The sequence below is a fragment of the Amblyomma maculatum genome, chromosome 1, assembly GCF_055883805.1.
Source record: "Amblyomma maculatum isolate TAMU_Amacu chromosome 1, ASM5588380v1, whole genome shotgun sequence".
In the NCBI taxonomy this organism is placed as follows: domain Eukaryota; kingdom Metazoa; phylum Arthropoda; class Arachnida; order Ixodida; family Ixodidae; genus Amblyomma; species Amblyomma maculatum.
In genome coordinates, this window is record NC_139344.1 from 210,369,827 (window position 1) to 210,393,600 (window position 23,774).

The window sequence follows — 23,774 nt, forward strand, 5'->3', positions numbered from 1 at the left end:
GGTCAACCGAAACCTGCTGTTTCTCTTCCTGCAGCGATGCACTTGAACCATCCGTGGTCGCCCCGGAGCGCCTGGCTCCCCTCCTGCAGTGCGCCGCTACAAGCCGGTAAGTGCTCATTAATAGAAAAAGGTGCGTGCGCTAACCAATCCCCCGCAGAAAGAATTTCTTTTCTTGCAGGAGATCTGGCGAGCTTACTGAAGCTCATGAAGCAGCTGCAGCACCGTCGGCATTTGCTGCGGAGCGGACGTTGCCTGGTCATTCGCAGTTCGTGCACAGTACTAATAAGCGCTGATATCAAGCATGGTCATCGGCATGAACACCGCTTCGGGATAGGAACCTGCGCTGCCGAAAATATCGTCCTGCTTGTACTACTCCGACGTCACCCACACTACCAAGACGGCGGGTGGGCTGTGATCCTGGCTGCTAAGTATCCGGCCGATTCCATCTCTGCTATCCATGCATCTTCAGGGCTTGCACCTCGTGCCTTCTTGACGGGGGAAAAAGCTCGAAACCTCGTCGTCATGGAGCGAGAATTTCTCCGGAATGCATTTGTTTTCCTCCTCTTGGCAGACCTTCCCTCGAATGCGTCTGGTAAGCGGTTTACACTCGTCCTCCTTGTAGTCTACGATGAAGAATTGGCGGCCCGACTCAAAGACTTCCTCCCTGCTGCTTCTAGATATCTTCCTCTTGCGACAGACATCCCTGATCGTGGGTCAGAAGCGCCTGCAGCAACTTGCCTCCTTTTCAGAGAAGAACAGGAAATATTTGAAGGGGAAATTGGCCGAAATATGAACGTGTGGAGAGGCCGAAAGTCCACCATTCACTTCGAGGTGTCACCGCTATCTACGACGACCCTAATTTCAGCTGCTGATATCGCTGGCCAGTCGCTCTAGTAGAAGCCGAACCTTTTGTTCGGATATCCTGGTAGAGGAGCGACCAGGACTTGACGTCGTACCCAGAGATTGTAACGTGGAAAACATATCGTTTAAGGTAATAGCTGTATTATAGGGCAGAATTCGGCTCATGTGTCCCTCCGTCGTCGTTGCTGGATGGTTCCAGGAGAGAGTTGGGAGGCATCCCCGCCGAAGGGGGCTTGAAATGGCAGACGTGACTGGGTTCACTGTTGGCGGTTTTCGCGTGGGCCGAGGTCGTGGAATGAAGGCGACAGTCGCACCGGCATCTACCAGGCAGCCTGGTGAAGAGGCTAGCAATGGATGGAAGAGAGCTACACCCGCAGAGTCTTCTGCTTGGCCGCAGGCACAGATAGTGCACCTGCAGACTCAGGTTGGGGCACCAGCCGCGGAAGTGCCACATATCCTTGCTGGAACGACAATGATTCGGACGACAACAACAATGGGGCAAGCGCTGCCGCAGCGCCAGCTGCTTTGGACGGGTGGCAGGAAGACTGGTTGGAATGAAGATCCATCCACTTCAAGCTACGATGGAGGTCGCTCCAGCTGTGGCGGCGGGGGCTCGCGTTATGGTGGCGGTGGTGGAGGCCGCCCTGATGGAAGTGGAGGCTGTCGTGCCTGCTTCAAGTGCAACCAGCAGGGACACATGAGGCGAATGCCTGTTCTACATAGTTGATATATATTTCGAAGGTTTTCTCATCGGCAAATTGTATGCAAATAAATCAATAATCATTTTGTTCATTTTAATGGCAGTCAGACTTAACCTTCTCGGCCAGGCAACAGGGCTAGTACATGGACTATGGTACGTGCCTGCAGCTCTGAGCGAAGACAGAACTTTGGCAATCCCAGGGCTTCACGCGTACCTGGCCTAATCCGCATATCCTCTCTTATTGAAAAAATTCCTCGATGCCGAAAAGTTTCAGTTAAACATGTCTCATTCCCTCGATAAGGCTTGCTGCTCCAAAACGTAGTTTACTACGGGCAGTGAATTAACTATCGATTATAGGCATATAATCCTTTTTATTCTGTGTCATTAGCCATGCCCATTGCGCTTCCAAGAACACAAAAGATCGGTATCGCCCTCAGGGTTGATCAATTCAAGCAGGGGCGATAATCCTGCTACACGACTGGGGTGCATCTTCAATGTGACAAAGCGGCTTAAAGGAGCCCAGAAATGCTGTTTAAGCAGATTGTTTTGTCTTTTGATTGCGTAGATTGAGTTCTACTGACGCTATTGGCGGTGGTAGTATCTCGTATATTGCGGTGTCTAATATCTCAATTTGCTCTCGAAAATGAGTTCATGGATGGCACTGACGAAGTCAGCATACAGCGGCTGTTTTTGGCAGCGGATATGACGACATTGGATGACAGCTTGAAGATTGGACGAATGAAAAAAATCAGGGTTTCATGTGTTCATAAGTAAATATACGTCCTGTCGTATTCCTGCATTTTCTGTTAAATCTCTACAAAATTAACATTTCGTGAAAGCACTCCAAGGTATAACAACAAAATAAACACCGCTAGAGGCTCTGTCTATTGCTCTGCCTCGGGGGATTTGCGTCTCTCTAGAACAAATGGCTTTAGCACGTATAGCTACCATCTATGCATGTGCAACATCCTGCCTGAGCCGCTGTTTCCTCGCTGGTGATATCTCGTTGAATTTTTGGATGCGATGAGCAGGAAAACTGCGCAGTACCACGCTACTCGAGCAGGGGAGGCGCTATAGAAGGATGTCCTTTCATACATTTTCCTCTCGAATTTCGGATGAACGAAAAAGAATGTTGATAGAAGCTCTGGGCATTCACGAGAAACCAAATCGGCGTGCGTGCTCGGCGCGTTTCACTGGAGCACGACCTCGAACTTCCTTTGAAGGTTCACCAAAGATTCGGCATTCGCTGGCTAAACGCAAGGGAGGCTGCGATGCGACGCGATGCGTACGGTGGCAGGCGTTTACGCAAAGCATCAATCGAAAAAGTAAGTATCGTGACGCATTGGCTGAGCAGTGAAAGCTGTCGAACGTTGATATATAAACGAGGTTGCAATGTTTTTACTGCTATTTTGTTCACAGAGACCCACCATCACGAGTAATGACCTTGGTAACAGCTCATTGTGCTCTCGCCTGTCACTGGTTGTGAACAGGAATGCTGGTTGTGAGATCGGGATTGGTGGCCGCTCGGTTTGTGTGACCTCGAGCTAGCCTATCCGCGACCTCATTACCTTCCAATCCAGAGTGCCCCGGAACCCAAGTGATCTGTTGTTTGAGCTGTGAGGTTGTAGCCAATGGGTTAGTTGTGAAGCGAGCTAATTTTTTAGGTATTCTGCCTGCAAGAAGGAGCCGACACGCCGCTTGTGAGTCGGTGATTACGTGCAGCTCTCGATTGGTCGCGTCTCCGTAGGTAATGGCCAGCACGATCGCCGCCACTTCCGCTTCTGTGATTGTACAGTGCGGGATGGACATGCTGGAGACTTCTGTGTATGAAGAGCCCACCACCACGGCTGCTGCTGCGTTCGATGTATGCTCGTATAAAGCGGCATCCACATAGTTCTCGGACTGCGTTCCACTGCACGCTTAAGATAATTCACTTGGGCGTGTCTTCTGCCTTCGTTGTAGACTGGAGACATGTTCTTTGGGTGCAGTGACACATTTACTCTTGCCCGGTACGGAACAGGAATGTTTGTCGTTGACTGTATAGCTTGTACGTCCGAAGGATAGCCAACGCGCACGAGAATGAGCCGGCCAGTCTCAGTTGACAGAAGGCGTTCCCTTTGGGACAGGAGGACAGCCTCTTGAATTTCTTCAAATGTGTTGTGCAGTCCAAGAGCTTCCAATTTGACGTTGGAGGTGTATGGTGGGAGGCCTAACGCGTTCCTGTAAGCTGCACTTATCATTGCGTTTACTTTGTTTAGATCTCTTCGGAGCAGGGTGAGGTAAGGTAGTCCATAGGAGAGGCGACTGATGACCAGCGCCTGCACCAGACGGATAGTGTTTCTTCCCGCATGCCTTTTCTGTTTCTGGCCACCCGGCGGATCATTTTAGAGATCTGCTGTGTTGTATTCTTGAGGAGGTGGAGCACGTGGTCTACTTTTGTATCGCTTTGGAGCCAGAGACCCAGGATTCGTATGAGTGGCACTTCCCGGATTGGGACCCCATGCAGGAGGATGCTAAGATTGCCTGGTGATGTATAGTGGTACCCACGTATGCGGATGACTTCAGATTTATCTGGGGACCATTGGAGCCCGCATCGAAAGGCCTCTGTTTCCACGCAGGTTGCGGCTGCTTGAAGTGTTTCTTCTTTCTGGCCTAGAGAGCCGGTGGTTGTCCAGATCGTAATGTCATCAGCATACAGGGTGTATCCAATGTTCGGAACCTGTTGCAGAGCCCTTGCGATTCTAATCATGGCGATGTTGAAGAGGAGCGGGGAGATGACCGATCCCTGTGGCGTGCCCTTGTTTGGCATGTCTTGAAGATCCGATCTCATGTCATCCATTCCTATCGTTGCCGTTCGGTTGGACAAAAAATTCTTGACGTATCGGAAGGTGCGTTCGCCGCAGTTTAGGTTATTAAGCTCGGATAGGATTGCCTCGTGAAACACGTTATCAAACGCGCCTTTTAGATCTAGCGCCATAATGAGGTGCTCGCCTCCTCTCAGAATGTTAGAAAGTACCTCCTCCTTGAGGAGAAGAAAAGCGTCTTGAGTGGACAGGCCCGATCTGAAGCCGATCATGGAGGGATGGAAGAGGCCGTTATCTTCGATGTAGTGTTGAAGTCGCGTCTGGATGACTCGCTCGTAGAGCTTGCCCAGGCACGAGGTGAGTGATATGGGTCGTAGCGTTTCGACCACCGGCTTCTTGCCCGGTTTTGGAATTACGATTATCTCCGAGCGCTTCCACTCAGAGGGAATTTCATTCTTCATCCACAGCGAGTCGTTGAAATACTTGGTGAGGTCGCTGATTTGTGCCTTGCTGAAGTTGGGGATCATGGCGTTGCTGATCTTGTCCGTTCCCGCCGCCGTGTTGCGGGTGCATGATCGAACTGCAGCATACACCTCGGCTTCAGAAATGGGAGTATCGAGTGCCGGATTTTCATCGCCCTGGTAGGTCAAAGAGCAAGGAGGAGCTGGGCTGGTGCCGATATATTTGTCCTTAAGAGCCTGAAGCAGCGTGGCGTCGTCCCCTGGAAAAAGGTGAGCAATACGCTTCAGGGTCCGTGTAGATGCGGATTTTGATTTAGAGGGGTCAATGAGGTTCCGCAGGATTGTCCAAGTACGGGACGTTCCCAGCGTTCCTCTCAATGACTCGCAAAACTGTTGCCAATTTAGTTGTGCTAGGTTGGTGGCGTATGTCTAGGCTTCCTCCGTGAGCTGCGCAATGCGCAGACGGAGAAGTCTATTTAGGCGCTGTCTTTTCCATCGCCTCACAAGGCGGCTGCGCTTCTGCCATAGCTTGAGAAGATGGCGGTCTACCTCTGGGGCTTCCAGTGTGCGTTGTATTATTCCGGTGGCTTGCTTGTGTGCTTGTCTGATGTCTTCGCTCCAGTCCTGTATGGACTAAATTGGACCTGATGGGACGTATGCATTGCGGAATTTGGGCCAATCGGTGATGTGGGCAGCGCCCAGATCCCTCCGGATTTTGGTAGATGATATGGGTGCGCTTAGTATGCAGTGGTCACTTCCCAGGGTTTCTTCTAGGTTCGTCCATGTAGCCTCAGCAACGTTCTTGATCAGGGTGAGGTCCGGGCAGGAGTCACGGGAGACGCTGTTGCCTTCCCTTGTCGGATATAGAGGGTTGGTGAGGAGTTCCAAGCCGAGGGCTTCTATTGCTCGCGCAATTGTCACTCCTCTGGCTGAGTTTGACTGGTACCCACAGTCCCGGTGGGGCGCATTGAAGTCCCCGACCACGACAAGCTGATTTGCTTGCGCCAGGTGGGTGGCTTCGGAAAGGAGGTTGGTGAAGTCGGCCTTTTCGGGTCGTGGAGGCTTGTACATGTTGATGACGAATGTACTCTTTCGGCCTCGTTTGTTAGGCACTATTTCTATCGCTAAGTGTTCAACGTCCGGTTCGGATAAGGAGTTCTCGATTACAGTAATGGTGTTTGCGACGAGGATTGCAACCGACGGCATGTGGGGTTGGCGGACCGTGTAGTAGCCGTCTAGCGTCGGTGACCTGTCGGCTCCTACCTCTTGCAAACAGATGTCAGGTCTGATGAGGGTGGTGCAGAGATATTGTTTCAGCAAACCCTGTTTTCGTCTGAAGCCCCTACAGTTCCACTGCCAAATTTCTGTGTTCGATGTTCGTGCTACGGTGTAGGGTGCCAACGGGCAAGGGACGCGAGGCCACCTGACTGCTAAGGCCATGTCCCATGGCTTTGTAAGAGGGCCTCCTAGACGTCCTCTTACAAGACATCTAGGAGGCCCTCTATTTTTTTTAAAGCGATAGCCTAGTAGGGCATTATCAAACTTGCCGTGTTTTTTAAGTATGCTGAGTGACTTTATCAACAGCTTTCACGCAATAACGTATACAACTCGCTCGGTCGAAAATGCATCGCCGTCGTCGTAGCCCAGAATTAAGAAGAACGTTTCGAGGTAAAATACCAATTAAATACAATATATCTGTCGCCACTGGGAATGAATCCCAGGCCCTCTATATCCCGGACGGGTGCGCAAGGTCACAAAGGGTCGTTGGTATACCAAGCGTGTTGGAGGGGAAGCAAGCGAATACGTTGATACTAACGTATGTTTGGGATGCGCACTAATGTTACAGTTATAATGATTTAAATAAATAATAATTTCAGGAATAAAAATAAAGAAAGGGAAAGAACAGGCCGTGTTAACGGTGATATATATATATATATATATATATATATTGTTACGGGGAAGATATTCAGTCCGATAGCTGTCCACACAACTGACGTTAAAGGCAGCACCGATCTCACCACCCTCAGCGTCGTCGTCGTCTGCGAGTCTGTCTCACTTCATCATTCTCAGCACGACTAGCTGAAAACAACAACAACAACAACAGCTAATATAGCTAAGTAACACTACCCCCCCTCGGGAAAAGCACAGTCCCGGTGCGTTCTACATTAGCGAAATAGAACGTGTATAATAGGGCTTCAGACAGAACACATGCACTATTTCGGAGTTTGGCGCTGAGGACGAGGACTTTTGATAAACAGATTCAACTTCGTATGTGACGTCAATCACGGGGCGCAAAACACGGTAAGGGTCTGTGTAACGGGGCAAACGTTTTTCACACAAGCCAACTTGTCGGAGTCACAGCAAGACGAGAGATCCAGGAGTATAGTGGACATCACAGTGGCGACTGTTGTATCGAAACTTTTGGGAGCCTTGGGGTGCAGAGAGCCTGGCACGAGCTATCCGGCGGGCATCATGAGCGCGGGCAACGGCATCACTGGCGTAAGTACTGTTGGCGTCTGCCGCGGGTAGTGAGGTGTCGAAGGTCAGTAACGGGTGTCGGCCAAATGACAAATAAAATGGAGAGTATCCAGCTGTAGAATGGACAAATGAATTGTAAGCGAATGTCACAAAGGATAGATGAACGTCCCAATCGCGGCGGTCGTCAGACACATACATGGACAGCATGTCTATGAGGGTACGTACGGTTGAGATGTTCCGTGAGGCCGTTGGTCTGCATGGGGTTGATAGGCGGTGATGAATTTGTGGCGGAGGGAGCACGAACAGAAAATTTCGTGAACCACTCGCGACAGGAAGCAGCGGCCACCGTCAGTTGGTAGTTCACGAGCGACACCATGATGTAGAATCACGTTTTCTAGAAGGAAGTCAGCGACGTCTGTGGCGCAGCTGGTCGGGATGGCTCGGGTAATAGCGTACCGCGTAGCGTAATAGGTGGCGACGGCGATCCATTTGTTCCCCGAGGCGGAAACTGGGAAAGGACCAAGAAGGTCAACGCCTACACGGGAAAACGGGTCAGTCGGTATGGGGATCGGCTGCAAACGACCTGAAGGCAAAATTGTGGGCTTCTTCTGATGCTGACACAGTTCACATGCGGCAATATACTGCTGGTAGGAGCGGTAGAGCCTCGGCCAGTAGAAACGTCGGAGCAGACTGTCGTATGTGCGAAATACAGCCAGGTGGACAGGCGTGGGAGCATAATGGAACTGTTCAAGGATGGTGGAACGCAGGTGTTGAGGAACGACGAGCAAAAGGTATTTGCCATCTGGCCGCATATTACGTCGGTATAGGGTGTTCTCGTCGAGTACAAATAAGGCGGGAGATGGATCAGGGCGGTTGGAGGTAAGACGGCGGATAATGGAATGCAGCGAAGGATCGAAGCGCTATTTGTCAGCAATGTTAGAAAAGGCCAAGACAGACAAGACACATGTGTCATCGCCAGAGTCGGTGGGGCTAGGGGAGTCGACGGGATGACGCGACAAGCAGTCTGCATCTTGGTGCGGAGTACAGTTTTGGCGGATGAGTTGAAATGGGCCAAGACGCGTGGAGTAGTAAGAGCAGCAATGAGCTCCGAGAAAGCTGCAACTTGTTCAAGCCCCCAATAGAATTAAACGTCTTTCTTGAGGAGGTGGGTGAGCCGACGAGCAAGGGCTACGAAGTTCGGGGCGAATAATCGAAAATAGGGGCTTCGAACATCGCTGGATGAACGGGGAGTGGGAAAATCTCTGACGGCACGAATCTTGTCTGGGTCAGGCTGAACGCCGGAAACATTACCCAAGTGACAAAGGACTTTGATTTCTCGGTGACCGAAGCTGCACTTCTTGGAGTTTAGTTGAAGCCCGGCGCGGCAAAAAAGCGCAAGGATTGTAGAAAGGCGGAGATGGCTGTCAAATGTAGAAGATAAAACAATTACGTCGTCAAGATAACACAAACAGGTGGTCCACTTGAAGCCTCTGAACAAAGAGTCCATCATGCGTTCGAAGGTTGCTGGGGCATTGCAAAGGCCAAAAGGCATTACTTTAAATTGGTAGAGGCCGTCAGGAGTGATGAACACTGTTTTCTCAAGATCTCTCTCGTCGACAGAGATCTGCCAGTAGCCGGAACGAAGGTCGATGGACGAAAAGTAGCTGGCTCCGTGCAAACTATCAAGCGTATCGTCGATACGCGGAAAAGATATATAGACATATTTTTTTGGTTATCTTATTCAAATGGCGATAGTCAATGCAGAATCTCCAACTGTTATCTTTATTCTTGACCAACACAACAGGGGATGCCCAGGGGCTGCTGGAAGGCTCGATTACGTCGTTCGCTAACATCTTCTCGACCTCCGTTTGAATGACGCGTCGCTCGGCAAGCGAAACACGATAGGGCCGCCTGTGAATAGGACAGGCATCACCGGTATCAATGCGGTGTCTGACAACTGTAGTTTAACCCAAAGGGCGGGTACCGAAGTCAGAAAGATCGCTGTAAATGAGCAAAAGCTTGTGTAACTCAGCGGCGAATTCAGGTTGGAGATCAGCTGATATCATGCTGTTAAGAGGATCAGGGGGCGATGTGGAGGACGAGGGAGTGGTCAGGGACGACAGTTGAATTATCAGTAATCAGAGCTGAAATTGCACAATCGATCATCGGGGACAACGCAGCTAGTGAAATTCCCTCGGTCAGAACTTGAGTTAACAAGCACAGGTTAAGGATATGGAGAGTGGTGCGATTCTGGGAGATGTGCATAATTAGATGAAGAAGGGTGACGTGCCGCTGCAGAAGGACTTCAGTAATGGGGCACGCGAGATAGTCGCCGTCTGGGACTGATGAGAATGGCGACATATGGATGTAAACAACAGTTTCAGGAGGCAGGCGGCTGAACTGCGCTGATCGAAGGCGGGTTGAGCAGGACGGGTCTTCAGAGGAGAGTGGAAGGTCCAAGCGCAGTAGGCCTGTAGAGCAGCCAATGAGGGCAGAATGAACTGTTAAAAAGTCAATGCCAAGGATAACGTCGTGAGGGAATTCGTGTAGGACAGTGAACAACACTGGGGCATGACGGCCAGCAATGGTAACTCGCGCCGCACACATGCCAACCACGGCAGCAAGGCTACCATGTGTGACGCAAACTGTGGACGAGACGGCGGGCGTAAGGACTTTCTTTATACGACGGCGAAATGAGGAGCTGAGAACGGACAGTTGGGCGCCTGTATCAATGCGATCAGAAACGGGAACTCCATCCACAAGGACGTCGATACGGTTATTTTGTAGGGCAGGGGTCAGCAGAGTGTCTTCGGTCCGGGTCATACATGCAGCATCGCGTCCGGGAGTTGCATTGGCTAGTTTTCCGGTAAGCGGGCAGAATAGGACGGTGACGAACTGCAGCGAGGAAGAGGAGAACGCGAACGTCGTGCTTGCGGGGACGGCGAACGGTTGGCAGCACGGACAGTGGCACCGGGGTCAACACTGGTCTGGTCGGGGCGAGGTGAAGAATTGCGAGGGGCATAGTCTCCGCGGCGGTCGACGTAGGTGAACTGAGAAGATGGCCTGTACCAGCGGCTACGGAAGTGACGGGAAATGTGGCCAACGCGGGAACAAGTAAAACAGATGGGGCGATTGTCATGGGTACGCCATTCATTTGGATTGCGGTACCGATATCGGGGCGAGAAACCGGCGCTGGTTGAGGCAGCATCAGTCACTGGAGAGACAGGTGCGGAATCCACGGTGTCGGTGGCGCTGGCAGAAGGGAGGCCCATATTCGAAACCTCTTGGCGAACAACAGCCTAAGGTAAATTGAAGCGCAAACGAAAGACGGTCCACAAAGGACACGCAAACACAAGGACAGGCGCTAACTAACAACTGCTTTATTCTTCATGATAACGCATATATATGCCCTCAGCCACCATGACACAAGCAGATCAAAACAAGTAAAAATCGACAACTCATTCAATGCAAGATAACAATGCAAGACTGTGCACGGAGGACCGCGCAAGGACCTGGCTCTGAACATGCCACCTCTCTTGTTTGTACAGGCCCTGTTCTTCGGTTTCGCCGGCATAAACTTCGATGCATGCAACAGAGAACCACTGCCGCCGCTATCAACTATCTTCTCCGCCTGTGAACATGACGCACCTAGACTCAGCTATCCCCCTGCCGGCCACGTTGGTTGGGGTGTGACGTCACCATCTGCTGCAACTATAAAGGAAGAGCTTCACCGCTTCGCCTTCACTGGGCACGGCGGACCGCGCAAGGACCTGGCTCTGAACATGCCACCTCTCTTGTTTGTACAGGCCCTGTTCTTCGGTTTCGCCGGCATAAACTTCGATGCATGCAACAGAGAACCACTGCCGCCGCTATCAACTATCTTCTCCGCCTGTGAACATTACGCACCTAGACTCAGCTATCCCCCTGCCGGCCACGTTGGTTGGGGTGTGACGTCACCATCTGCTGCAACTATAAAGGAAGAGCTTCACCGCTTCGCCTTCACTGGGCACGGCGGACAGCGCAAGGACCTGGTTCTGAACATGCCACCTCTCTTGTTTGTACAGGTTGGTTGCTATTCTTGCCGTAGTGACGATCCGATGTTATTGGTCCTACCGTGCCCAAAGCGTTGTGTTTCCATGGCGTATGAGTGCTTTTTCGTATGCAAACTTCTTCTGAGTGGAGACATAGAAACCAATCCGGGTCCCAACGTTCAAGACATGTTCGATAAAATCATAGAAACGCAAATTCAAATCCAAAAGGATCTGTGCGATCTAAAAAATTTCCAAAATAAACTGGACATATCCCTTAACTCTCTGTCTGCCAGACTCGAGTGAGTTGAACAGAGTGTCACCAATTTCGCAATCAGTATAGACCGGATAACGCCTATCGAACAGCACGTGAAATCCATCCACCAGTCATTTGACATGCAACAGAGGAAGGTTACTGATATCGAAGACCGTAGCCGTCGCTCCAATCTGATTGTACATGGAATTCCTGAAGACGAAAATGAAAATGAAAAAAGCCTCAAAGATAAAGTTTTCATCGATATATTTCAGGAAAAGTTGGGCGTGCAAACATCCTCTGTGGCTGGTATTCACAGGCTTGGGAAAAAGAGCGATAAAGATCGCCCGATAATTCTTTATTTCCAGGACTACGTAGAGAAGCAAAATGTATTTGCAAACGTGAGCAAATTAAAGGGGTCAAAATATTTCATCACGAATGACTATTCTAAAGAAACCTTAAGAAAGCGTAAGCTACTATGGGAATCCACCAAAAAAGAGCGAAAAAATGGTCTCAAAGTAAAGCTCGTAAATGACAGTTGATAATAAGACTTACATATGAAATGATGCTACAAGCGAACGGATTCAGCTTTATTCACGTCCTCCACCGGGCTCTGAGGCCTCAGATTGACGCATTACCTCGGAATGTCACCGTCCTTCTCAGTTCATCATTCTAAATACGAATGCCCAGAGCATAGTTAATAAAACTGAGGCACTTGAAATAACTTTACTTGCGCACAGTCCGCAGGTGGCCGTCATAACTGAGACCTGGTTACACCATGATATTAGTGATGGCTGCATCTTTCCTCCTTCATACTCGGTTTTCAGACGTGATCGAGGCTCACGTGGGGGAGGTGTCGCAGTACTACTTAAACGGAACATTGTGGCTACACTTCTAGACCAGATTGAAAACCATGAAAGCCTGTTTCTGAAGATAACCTACCATGACCACACTTTTATTCTAGGCGCATTATATAGGCCTCCAAATTCTGATACTGGTTGTGTGCGCAAGCTGCACGACCATCTGCATTCGTTTGGAAAGAAAAACATAATCCTTGCAGGTGACTTCAATATCCCTGGCATTGATTGGTGCAATGAAAATTTTGGATCCACACATGACTCGGACGTTCTTTATGATATAATGTTTGCCCATAATCTGAAACAGGTCGTCATGGAACGAACTAGAGTACGCGGGTCTTCCAGCTCTATTCTAGACCTCGTGTTCATAAATAATTCTTTTTCTAATTCCTCCACCACAGTGCACGAAGGAATATCTGACCATAAGATAGTTGTTGTAGCTTTCCCTCTGTCGAAAAGTCGTCAAAAGAAAGCAATCAAACACAAAATCATTAAAGACTATTCAAATGCAAGGGATGAGTCAACACTCGATTACTTAGAACTAGCGTTCGAAAAGTTCTCAGCAAAGCATGTTTCAGAAATGTGGGCAAAATTTAAGGAACACTGTCAGCACTGCATTGTCAATTTCATCCCAGATAAAAAGATACGCTTGAAGAAGATAAATCCTTGGATCAGCCGACATATTATCCATTTAAAAAGAAAAATCAAGCGCCTAAAACGAAATAAGTCTCCAAAATCTGGTACCTTAGAAACACTGAAGCAAGAATTAACTGCTAGCATCCGGTCTGCCAGGCAGCGTTACTTTACTGAGAGCCTCCCACAGTTCATAAAAAAAATCCAAGCAAATTTTGGAACCACATCCGAGACCACAGGGAGCCTATCCAGCAAATAGTTGTGCATGGCAATGCCATCACATTTCCAGAAGAAATGGCGGTACATTTTGATTCTTATTTCCATTCTGTGTTTTCCACTAACTGTCATGAAAATGTTAATGTCAACAATATATGCGATTCTTCAAGCGAAAATGTTGTGTTGTTCTCTTATGAGGGGGTTGCGGAGAGGCTCCTTAGACTCGATCCTAAGAGTTCTTCTGGCCCTGATGGTACACCCAATCAATTTTTAAGGCGTTATGCAGAATCTCTAGCTCATTTCCTTGCGAAAATATTTCATGAATCATTGTTGTCTGTTTTATTACCCCCTGACTGGCTCACGGCCAGAGTTGTACCTATTCACAAAAACGGAGACCGCTCATTGGTGGAGAACTACCGTCCAATTTCGTTAACTTCCAATTCCTGCAAACTCATCGAGCATGTAATAGCGAATCATATAACGGAGATTCTAAATTCAAATTCAGCTCTTAGTTCATGCCAGCATGGCTTCAGAAAGAAATTTTCAACTGTCACGCAATTAATTACAGCCATTCACACCTTTAGCGAAATACTGGATAAATCCGGACAAGTTGACGTCATATACCTCGATTTCAGCAAGACTTTCGATAAGGTTCCGCATAATAAACTACTTCTGAAGCTTAATACAATTGGAGTGCCTGCACAACTCATCAACTGGATTTCTGCTTACCTAAAACAGAGAACACAGTATGTGGAGATTGACGGATTCTGTTCCCCCCATTTGATGTTACCTCTGATGTTCCGCAAGGGAGTGTGTTGGGTCCTTTATTGTTTTTGATTTATATAAATGATTTGGTCTCTTTTATTGATGAAAATATTAAAATTAATCTTTTTGCTGATGATTGTATGCTATTTAAAGAAATTCGCTCTGGTTCAGATCAAACCCTGCTTAATACAGCTTTAAATGATGTTGCGTGTTGGTGTAACCAATGGGGAATGTCACTAAACCTTGAGAAAACTGTATTTATGCGTATTACGAGAAAGAAGATGCCTCTGGACTTTGTCTACACCCTTAAAAATATACATGTGACTAAAGTAAATAAATACAAGTATTTAGGCGTAATAATTAACGACCAGCTAACATGGAGTGATCACATTTCCCATATAACTTCATCTGCAATGAAAAATCTGGGTTTAAGACACATGTTGAAAGGTGCCCCAAGTAGCGTAAAAAAATTAGTTTATGAATCTATTATTCGGCCAAAACTCGAGTACGCTGCCGCGGTGTGGGACCCTCACACGAAAAAAGACATCGCGCGGGTAGAAAAAGTTCAAAGGCGGGCCTCATCTATAACAAATATCGAAATTCTTATTCTCCATCTTTCCTTATGGAAACGAACAAAATAAAACAGCTCTGTACCCGACGAAAGATAGCAAGATTAGAATTTTTACACTCCTTAATTCATGGGAAGCTCGGAATATCGGCAACACTCTATGTCACACCATCCCTCACTCGAAAAACAAGACACACACACAATTATAGCTTAACTCCCCATTTCGCCAGAACAAACGTTCACAAATTCTCCTTTTTTCCACGAACTATCGAGGACTGGAATGTGCTGCCTGGGGAGGTTTTCACTTGTGAAAAATTCAGGGAAGCCATTGGCAATGTTTTTGACCACTGAGAGAGTTTTTGTCCGGATGTTTGCAATGTTTTTGACCTCTGAGAGAGTTATTGTCGTTTTTTTTTTCTTCTTCTTCTTTCTTTCTTTCTTTTGCTAGCGACATAATCAGAATGGCCATCTGTACCAATTCATGCTTCCAGGTTATTTGTAGAAGTGTATCTGTGCATGACACGCAAAAATTTCTCCTTTTCTTTGTTATTTCTTCTTAACACTGTTTTTGCCCATCCTGCTTGGACCAAAGAGGTCTGCAGTATCATGTAAATAAAAAATAAAAAAAAAGTCATTCAATGCAAGTCAACAACGCCGCGAGCACATGAGCTTATATTCGGCTGCTTAAAGTGAAGTAGGAGTATCGCTAATGCAGTCTTCCGCTTTTTTCTTTATGTGAAAGGCTTCCAGTGCCAACCTTGCGCGATCATTTTTGCTTCTGCCCAGAATCGACGTATCAGAAAATCGCGGTGCACATCTGCAATCAAGAATGTGTGACACGAGATGCAAACCATAGTCATCTTTGGTTTTTACATTTCGCACAAGTTCCCTGAGTCGCTCATTAATACAGCGGCCTGTCTGCCCAATGTAGGTCCTTCCACGGGTAAGAGGGATGGCATAAACCACTACAATAGTGCACGGGACGTAGTTGGTCTCGTGCCTGATTTGGCAACCATGCCTTCCATCAACTACCCACTGCCTTGAAGTTCTGGTTTTTTTATTCTGGATCAATGTCTCGGCAACGGCTGTCAAGAGCGCCAAAGGGAAATCTGCCGCCGAAAGCCGGCGCACCTGATTATCAAAACTTGCTTGCATCTTATGCACACACGATTTTCTGAGGGACGATTCCATATATGAAGACGCAATGCCTCTTTTAACAATTTTAGAGTGTGCATACTTAAAAGGTAGAAGTTCCTTATTTGCGCGAGGCTGCCATTCCCAGCACACATGACTTTCTTGGAGCTCGAGGCTAAGGTCCAAAAACTGCAAAACACCCTTGTGGGGAAGCTCGTGAGTAAAAACAAGGTTTTGTCCATGTTGCTTAATATCATCTAAAACTTCATTAATCGTGTCCTGGTAGGACGAGCCAGAGTTTAAAACCACTAAAAAGGCATTACCTGAAAACTTTTTTTAACAAGACGGACATTAAACCCAAGCTCTAAATAACGGTGGACACTGGCTAAAAATATATCACACAGAACTGGAGCGACACAAGACCCAATACAAATACCATTCCGCTGTAAATACGGTTGGTCTTTAAAAACGACAAAAGTGACCTTACGGTAATACTGTAAAAGACTTAAAAAATTCCGCACAGAATGTCCGGCTGCATTCTGGAAAGCAATCACGCCGTTTTCTTCAAGGCATGAATTTACAGAACTCAAAAGTTCATCCTGTGGCACTGAATAGAATAAATCTTCAATGTCAATAGAAAAAACATAACCAATACGCTGATTGCATTTCAAGAACTGTACTACTCCATCCGAGTTCTTGGTTCTAAACGGGTCGTTTACCTCTAACAGTTTCAACCTCTTCTGCAGGAATTGGCTTACATTGTACTGCCAGCATCCAGTCTCACTTAGAATGGTTCTAAAGGAATTTCCAGCTTGTGCGTCTTAGCCGTTAAAAAAAAATACAGATTAAAATCTACCTCTTTTGTTCTCTATGTCCTTTGCAAGTGAGGGCAGCTCTAGTTTTTTGAAGTAACCGTCATCCGCCTTGTTAAAAACGTTTTCAGGTACGTTGATGACTTTTTAGTGGTTTTAAACTCTGACTCGTCCTACCAGGACATGATTAATGAAGTTTTAGATGATTTTAAGCAGCATGGACAAGGTCTTGTTTGTTTTTACTCACGAGCTTTCCCACAAGGGTGTTTTGCCGTTTTTGGACCTTAGCCTCGAGCTCCAAGAAAGTCATGTGTGCTGGGAATGGCAGCCTCGCGCAAAGAAGGAACTTCTATCTTTTACGTCTGCACACTCTAAAATTGTTAAAAGAGGCATTGCGTCTTCATGCATGGAATCGTCCCTCAGAAAATCGTGTGTGCATAAGATGCAAGCAAGTTTTGATAATCAGGTGCGCCGGCTTTTGGCGGCAGATTTCCCTTTGGCGCTCTTGACAGCCGTTGCCGAGACATTGATCCAGAAGCAAAAAACCCAGAACTACAAGGCAGTGGGCGGCCGGATGTGAAACGTTCAGGCCAGTGGTAATGCCCTATCTTCATAAGGTGTCTCACCACCTCAAGGAAAATGCCACCAGGCTTTGTGTCCCTGGAGCAGTCGATGCTCATATCTCGTTGGGTTGGGATCTGGTAATGTATGTAGCCTGTGCCGGTGGATGTGTTCTAACAAGCGGAAATCCTTTACCGCCTCATTATCTAATTTTTGCATGCAGTGAAAATAATCCTTTTGCTCTTAATATTACTTTCAGTTTGAGATTTTTCCCACGTTGGCCCGCAGTTAAATCATCATCATCATCAGCCTGATTATACCCACTGCAGGGCGAAGGCCTCTCCCATATTTCTCCACTTAACCCGGTTCTGTGCTAGCTGCATCCACTTGACCCCTGCGAACTTCTTAATCTCATCCGCCCACCTAACTTTTTGCCGCCCCCTGCTACGCTTTCCTTCCCTTGGAATCCAGTTTGTTACCCTCAGCGACCATCGGTTATCCTCTCTTCGCACTACATTTCCTGCCCATGTCCATTTCTTCTTAATTTCTACTAGAATGTAGGTAACTTGAGTTATTTCTCTGACCCACTCTGCACGCTTTCTATCTCTTAATGTTACCCTTACCATTTTTCGTTCCATAGCCCCCTGGGTTGTCCTCAACTTAAGTAGAACTCTCTTGGTTAGCCTCCACGTTTCAGCCCCATAGGTGAGTACAGGCAAGATGCAACTGTTGTATACTTTCCTCTTCAGCGATACCGGTAAGCTGCTAGTCATAATCTGCGAGTGCTTGCCAAATGCGCTCCATCCCAATCTTATTCTTCTTGTTATTTCCTTTTCATGGTCCGGATCTGCGGTTACTACCTGTCCTAAGTAGACATATTCGCCTACTACTTCCAGTATTTCGCTACCTAATGTAAACTGCTGTTCCTTCCCGAGGCTGTTGAACATTACCTTAGTCTTCTGCATATTGATTTTCAAGCCTACCTTTCTACTTTTCCTGTCTAGGCCATCAATCATTATTTGCAGTTCATCCCCCTAGTTGCTTAGCAAGGCAATGTCATCAGCAAATCGCAGATTACTGAGGTATTCTCCATCTACCCTTATCCCTAACTGCTCCCATTCCAAGTCTCTGAATACTTCCTCTAAACAAGCTGTGAATAGTACTGGGGAGATTGTGTCTCCTTGCCTAACACCTTTCTTTATGGGAATTTTGTTACTTTCCTTATGCAGAACTATGGTTGCTGTGCAGCCACTATATATATCTTCCAGCACTTTCACGTACGGCTCGTCTACCCCCTGATTTCGCAATGCCTGCATCACCGCCGAGGTTTCAACTGAGTCAAATGCTTTTTCGTAATCAATGAATGCTATGTATGAGGGCTGGTTATATTCCGAGCATTTTTCTATCACCTGATTGATGGTATGGATATGGTCGATAGTAGAGTACCGTTTCCGAAACCCTGCTTGATCCTTTGCTTGATTGCAGTCTAAGGTCTATAATAAATAATTCTGTCTAACATAAATATTTTATTTCACTTAATTTGTTTCACCGAGACACGTTCTTGTCCGATAAAGATTACTTTCCACTTGGTTGCTGCGGCTATGTCTTAGCATTACGATCAGGAAAACGCTACTGTGGCGTATTATCTATATTCGCTCTGATTTGCAGCATCGAATAATTCCAGATCTTAAAGCTAACAAATGAGACTCATAAATGTATAGCCGTGGAGTGTTCAGATGAATTGTTTTCTGCTGTGTAGAGACCGCCATCTATTGTTTCAAATAGTTCTAGTCAATACCTCCGACCACGGTAGCGACACTTTGCTTCTGTGTCAACAGTTTTGACTTTGATTGTATTAAAGCGGATGCTTTAGAATCAAGTATAAGTTACCAATATCTGAATTTATTGTTTTCGGCTTGGGGATTCATCAGCTCGATAAAATGGAGAACTCTCGGAAAGAATATACTCCGAAAGTAAGGTGAAAAGCTAAATGCGTGGTAATGACGTAATAGAAGAAACTAAATCCAATAAGTCCGATAATACCTTTGTACTTCCTTTATTTATCTATTGACTAGTGTTTTCCAAAACAAAAAAAAGAAAAACGCGCAGAAAATTGCAGGAACATTGCATGAGTATGATACTATATTAGAGGATGAAATTTTGTGACATCTCCCAAGTATTTATAAACACAAGAGATGAAACTTGATCTTCGGGACTATAAAGAAACGCACAGTAATAAATAAGGATATCAAAAGAGCTTAATCTCAATACTATATAAATAAATTTCTTAGCACTGCAGGCAGGTTCAGACTCATGTCGGAGATTTTCAAGGAAATAATAAGCAAAAAAACAACCACCAGAAATATTAATTTTCATAAACGTGGCGTCATTGAAAGGGAGATCTGAAATTTGTTTAATATTTTCTTACAGTAGGATCCTCTTCATATGCCCCTCCTGGCATACGCTGTGAAAATTAAAACCTTAAAAACTGTTCCTCAACTGCCTTCTTGTCCCTTACATACCAACATGAAGTGCATCGTGTAATTATGTTTATGAAAGATAATTCAGCCTGTGGCCCCAACGAAGTCAAGCCAAAACCACTAAAACCGGTGAGCGGTTTTTGTTTCAGTCCCCCTGGCCCACATCTGCAACCTTATTATGACAACAGGCGAGTTTTCAACTCAAATGAAGTTAGCTAGAGTTTCTGCGAATCATAATGGAGGACCTTTAGATGATTTAAAATAACTACAGGGCGGTTTCAATAATCTCTGTGTTCTCTAAGATAGCAGAACACATCATTAACAAAATAATAACGTTTTATGTATACTCGCAACATAATCGCGAAGGAGCAATACTATCCTTTTTTTATTTTATTAATATTTTTAATTAAAAAAACGAAGTCTTGAAAACATCGAAAATATATTGTTTACACTAGGTATCTATTTAAAAAAAAAAAAAAGACTGCAGAAAGGTATTTGACTGCGTGCAGCATGAACTCCTTCGACGTAAGTTCCCCTTTTACGGTATCTGAAGTGCATCACTTTCTCTAACAAAAAGCTATTTAACTTCCAGGTCGGAGTTCACAATCATAAATAAAGTCGAATCGGAGATGCAAACTATTAAATATAGAGTACCCAAAGGGTCTATTTTTGGGCCTGTACTATTTTTCCTACGCCTATTCAAATCGATCACCGGTGATCGATGCTTTAAATCACCGATTTCGACATGTTGGAATCTTTTCTCGTCCACCTATAGCCCACCCAGTGGTTAGTCTAGTCACTGCAGTTGTAGAACCAGATTAAATTTTATCGCTCTGGCGATGATCTAATTTATGATTGACCTTTTCTAAAACTAATGTGCATTTGTTGTTGCAAAAGGGGCGGGGATGGCCGCGCTTGAAAAACAAAAAAAAGAAACCCGCCACTTGTGGTAACGCAGCATTAACATATTTTTTGTGATCAAAAGACTTCCAGCACGTCAAATATTGAATCGCATTGCCTGCTTTGTTTCCTGACGGTGTTGAGTGGTGACAATTAGCCGAAAATGGCGCCAGTTATTCTCTAGTGAGCTCTGACTCTGCGTCCGGGTGGTTTTATTCCACGAAAACGCATTCCTGAAAGTCCCCCATGTGTATATCCGGCCTTTACGGCCAGTTTTCAGCAGTTTTGGTTTCGCTTATGACGAAAACTAGGAACTGCATCACCGCGTGGCACGAAAAATGAGGCTGTTTCAATCTGTAGCTTTTTTTATTTTTATGTAGCTGAATAACGGCTACATAAAAGAAAAGTACAGTACCACACGTGTATGTTGTACCTTGATATTTTCTGGTGAAGTGCATCGTGTGCGTGTTTCCACGTTTGTGCTGGCATGTGAGAGTGCAGAGCTCTTTGTAATTGTGGCGGTGTTCAGTGAAAATTCGTATGTGTCCAAGACAGGTGCGGCATGTGGCGTTTCACAAGGTTCGTTAGGTGTGTGCATGGTCTCCTAAATAAAATGGACCACAAGTGAAACCTCACTGTACTATGACATCATCACCCTTCATTCACACCCTACCTCTCTTTTATTTCCTCTTCCCCTCTTCCCCAGTGAGTAGTAGCACAACAGGGTTTCTTTACCGCCGGCCGGCCTCTCCACATTTCTTCTCATTAAAATACTCTCTCTCTCTCTCTCTCTAAACAACGGCGCTGTAAAGATAGTTTATTTTTTACAATATTTCTGGGTCAGTGATCTTCAAAACGCATATTCTAAATTTCCTTGGTTAATAATGCATCTGTAGATATCGGACTTTTTTTCTATCTTATATTTATAAACTCGCCACAAAAATGGCAATTTTCGATTCTTTGTGTGTTCCCTAATAAATGTTTGTTTCGTAACTTATGATCTTCGAAAACCCATTCCATTATGTGAAATTATGTATGCTGCAACATGTGCTGCAGTTTTATTTGCACTAGCAAAAAATATCTTCCGAGATTTATGAAAAAAAAAAAAAGCCGTTTTCTGGTCTTAACGAAAGAGTTAAATTATAATGTCAATATCCAAGGACGTAAGAAATGGTGCTATATGAACATGCAGAAAATGTGTTTTTCTAAGGAAATAGCATATATAATGCTAGATAACATGCGCAGAAGAAAAAATTTGGCTTAGAAATCTAAATACGTGCATAAATGCAAGTTCAATTCAACTGAATATTTAAAAAAAAAAAAAGCTTCTCGTTGTTTAAGTCGACAGGACCAACAAATTTACCAGCCTTAATCCTAGGCTTCGTGTTTCAATAATATATATATATATATATATATATATATATATATATATATATATATATATATATATATATATATATATATATATATTATTGAAACATGCATATCAAACCTACTAAGCTCTGTAGTCTCCGCAATGAGAATAGCAAGTTAAGATAATATTTCTGTCCGATCAGCAGGTGTGAGAGTTTAAACCTTAAGCCAGCTTTTGGGTTAGTATTGTGTATTATGCTGTGCTGTTATCATTCATTATATGTGGAATGCTGTGTACGTTCACTGCCTATTATGTTGCACTTAAACTTCATCGCTTTTTGTTTCGTTTGGTTTGGTTCATAGGGTTTAACGTTCCAAAGCGTTTCAAGCTATGAGCGACTCCGTAGTGGAGGGCTCCTGGAATTTCGCTCACTCGTGGCTCTTTAATGTGTATACTGACATTGTACAGCACATAGGGCTCCTTGCTTTTCGCCACCATCGAAAAGATCCCGCATCCTTGGGTACAAAAGAATTTTCGTTTGGTACAAAAAAAAAAAGTGCATTTACTAATAAACTTATCGCAGTATGTTAGAAATCGTCTTTTCTTAAATTACACATTAAAAAATGTTTCGTAGTCTTACAACAGGAAGATTATATTTGTGTCGAAGAAACTGTATCTCTTACTGCATTTGCATTGATTTATTGTACTTGGGTTGGCATATGATGCGTAGCCAATATAAGCATGTACTGCCTACGCTGTCGGGGTGGCATAGCCTATAGTTAGACTCTTTCCAAGCATTTTGCTATTGTCTCCTGAACAAATGTGATTAAACTGTCTCAAATAAAAAAAGCAAGATGTAGAAGTGTGGTAAATTAAAAAAGCTCTTTATGTAAGGCAGAATGACCAAGAAGTAAAACTTTTATTAGCAGGCAGTAACCCACATCTTGTTATTGAAGCATTGGTGCGGGTTCGTCATGAAGAAAACGTCTTCAAAGGGACCACCCAGACCTGCCAGTCTGCAGACTTAGAAGCCACGCTTACCACCCTACCAGACCGCCTGACACAAGAGTATGGACACACGGGCGACACCACCGAGAGCTGTTGGCATTCATTGGGGCTGCAGGCCTGCATCAATATATTTAGACCCTTATGCCGAAGGGCACACTTGCGCAATAAAAAAAAAAAAAAAGGTCTCCAGAGGGAAGCAGCAAAAACATTTCTAAGAATGGACCCTGACATGTTTCTTATGACGAAACGTTAGAAGGGTGAAAGTATATTTAGGAGAAGAACTAGCAATTGGGCTTGCAAAACGTTAACTGCAGCCTGAAATCCGAACTAAAAGCCTGTGACGTTTGACAGCGCCTTGTCTGGTAGAGCGAGATGAGTAATTTGTAGGCATCGAGATCGCGCTGAAATTTTTCCACGCTACGTTTGTATATAGCTTGTCTGTCCCTCTGTGCAGTGTATAATAAAGTCGGATGACTTCTCTGAGTGCACGCCTGCACACCGAACGTCATCTTCTGCTTTTAATGCGAAAGCATTACTAGGCTAAGTCGGCAGGCGGCGTGTACAGAACGTGTGTATAGAGCGTGTCCGCAGCCGTTGTGTCGTTCTCAGAATAGTTAGGATCAAACGTATGGTTGTGATTGATAGAGGATGATGTGAGGATGCTGCAGAATAAAAAAGACATTATGCCAATAGGGTGATTACCCAATTACTTAGAGCCACAAATGCAAAAGTAAACTCGATCAGACGTCGAAATAGTCATAGGAATAATGTCGACGTCCAAGGGATGCGACGTTACGCCAACCGGGAGTGGATGTGTTTCTGACGTAATGAGCGAAATAAAGGCGTGATTGTGATCAGAAGTGTGTAATGAGTGTCAAAATCTCGCGTCGACGAGATTTTT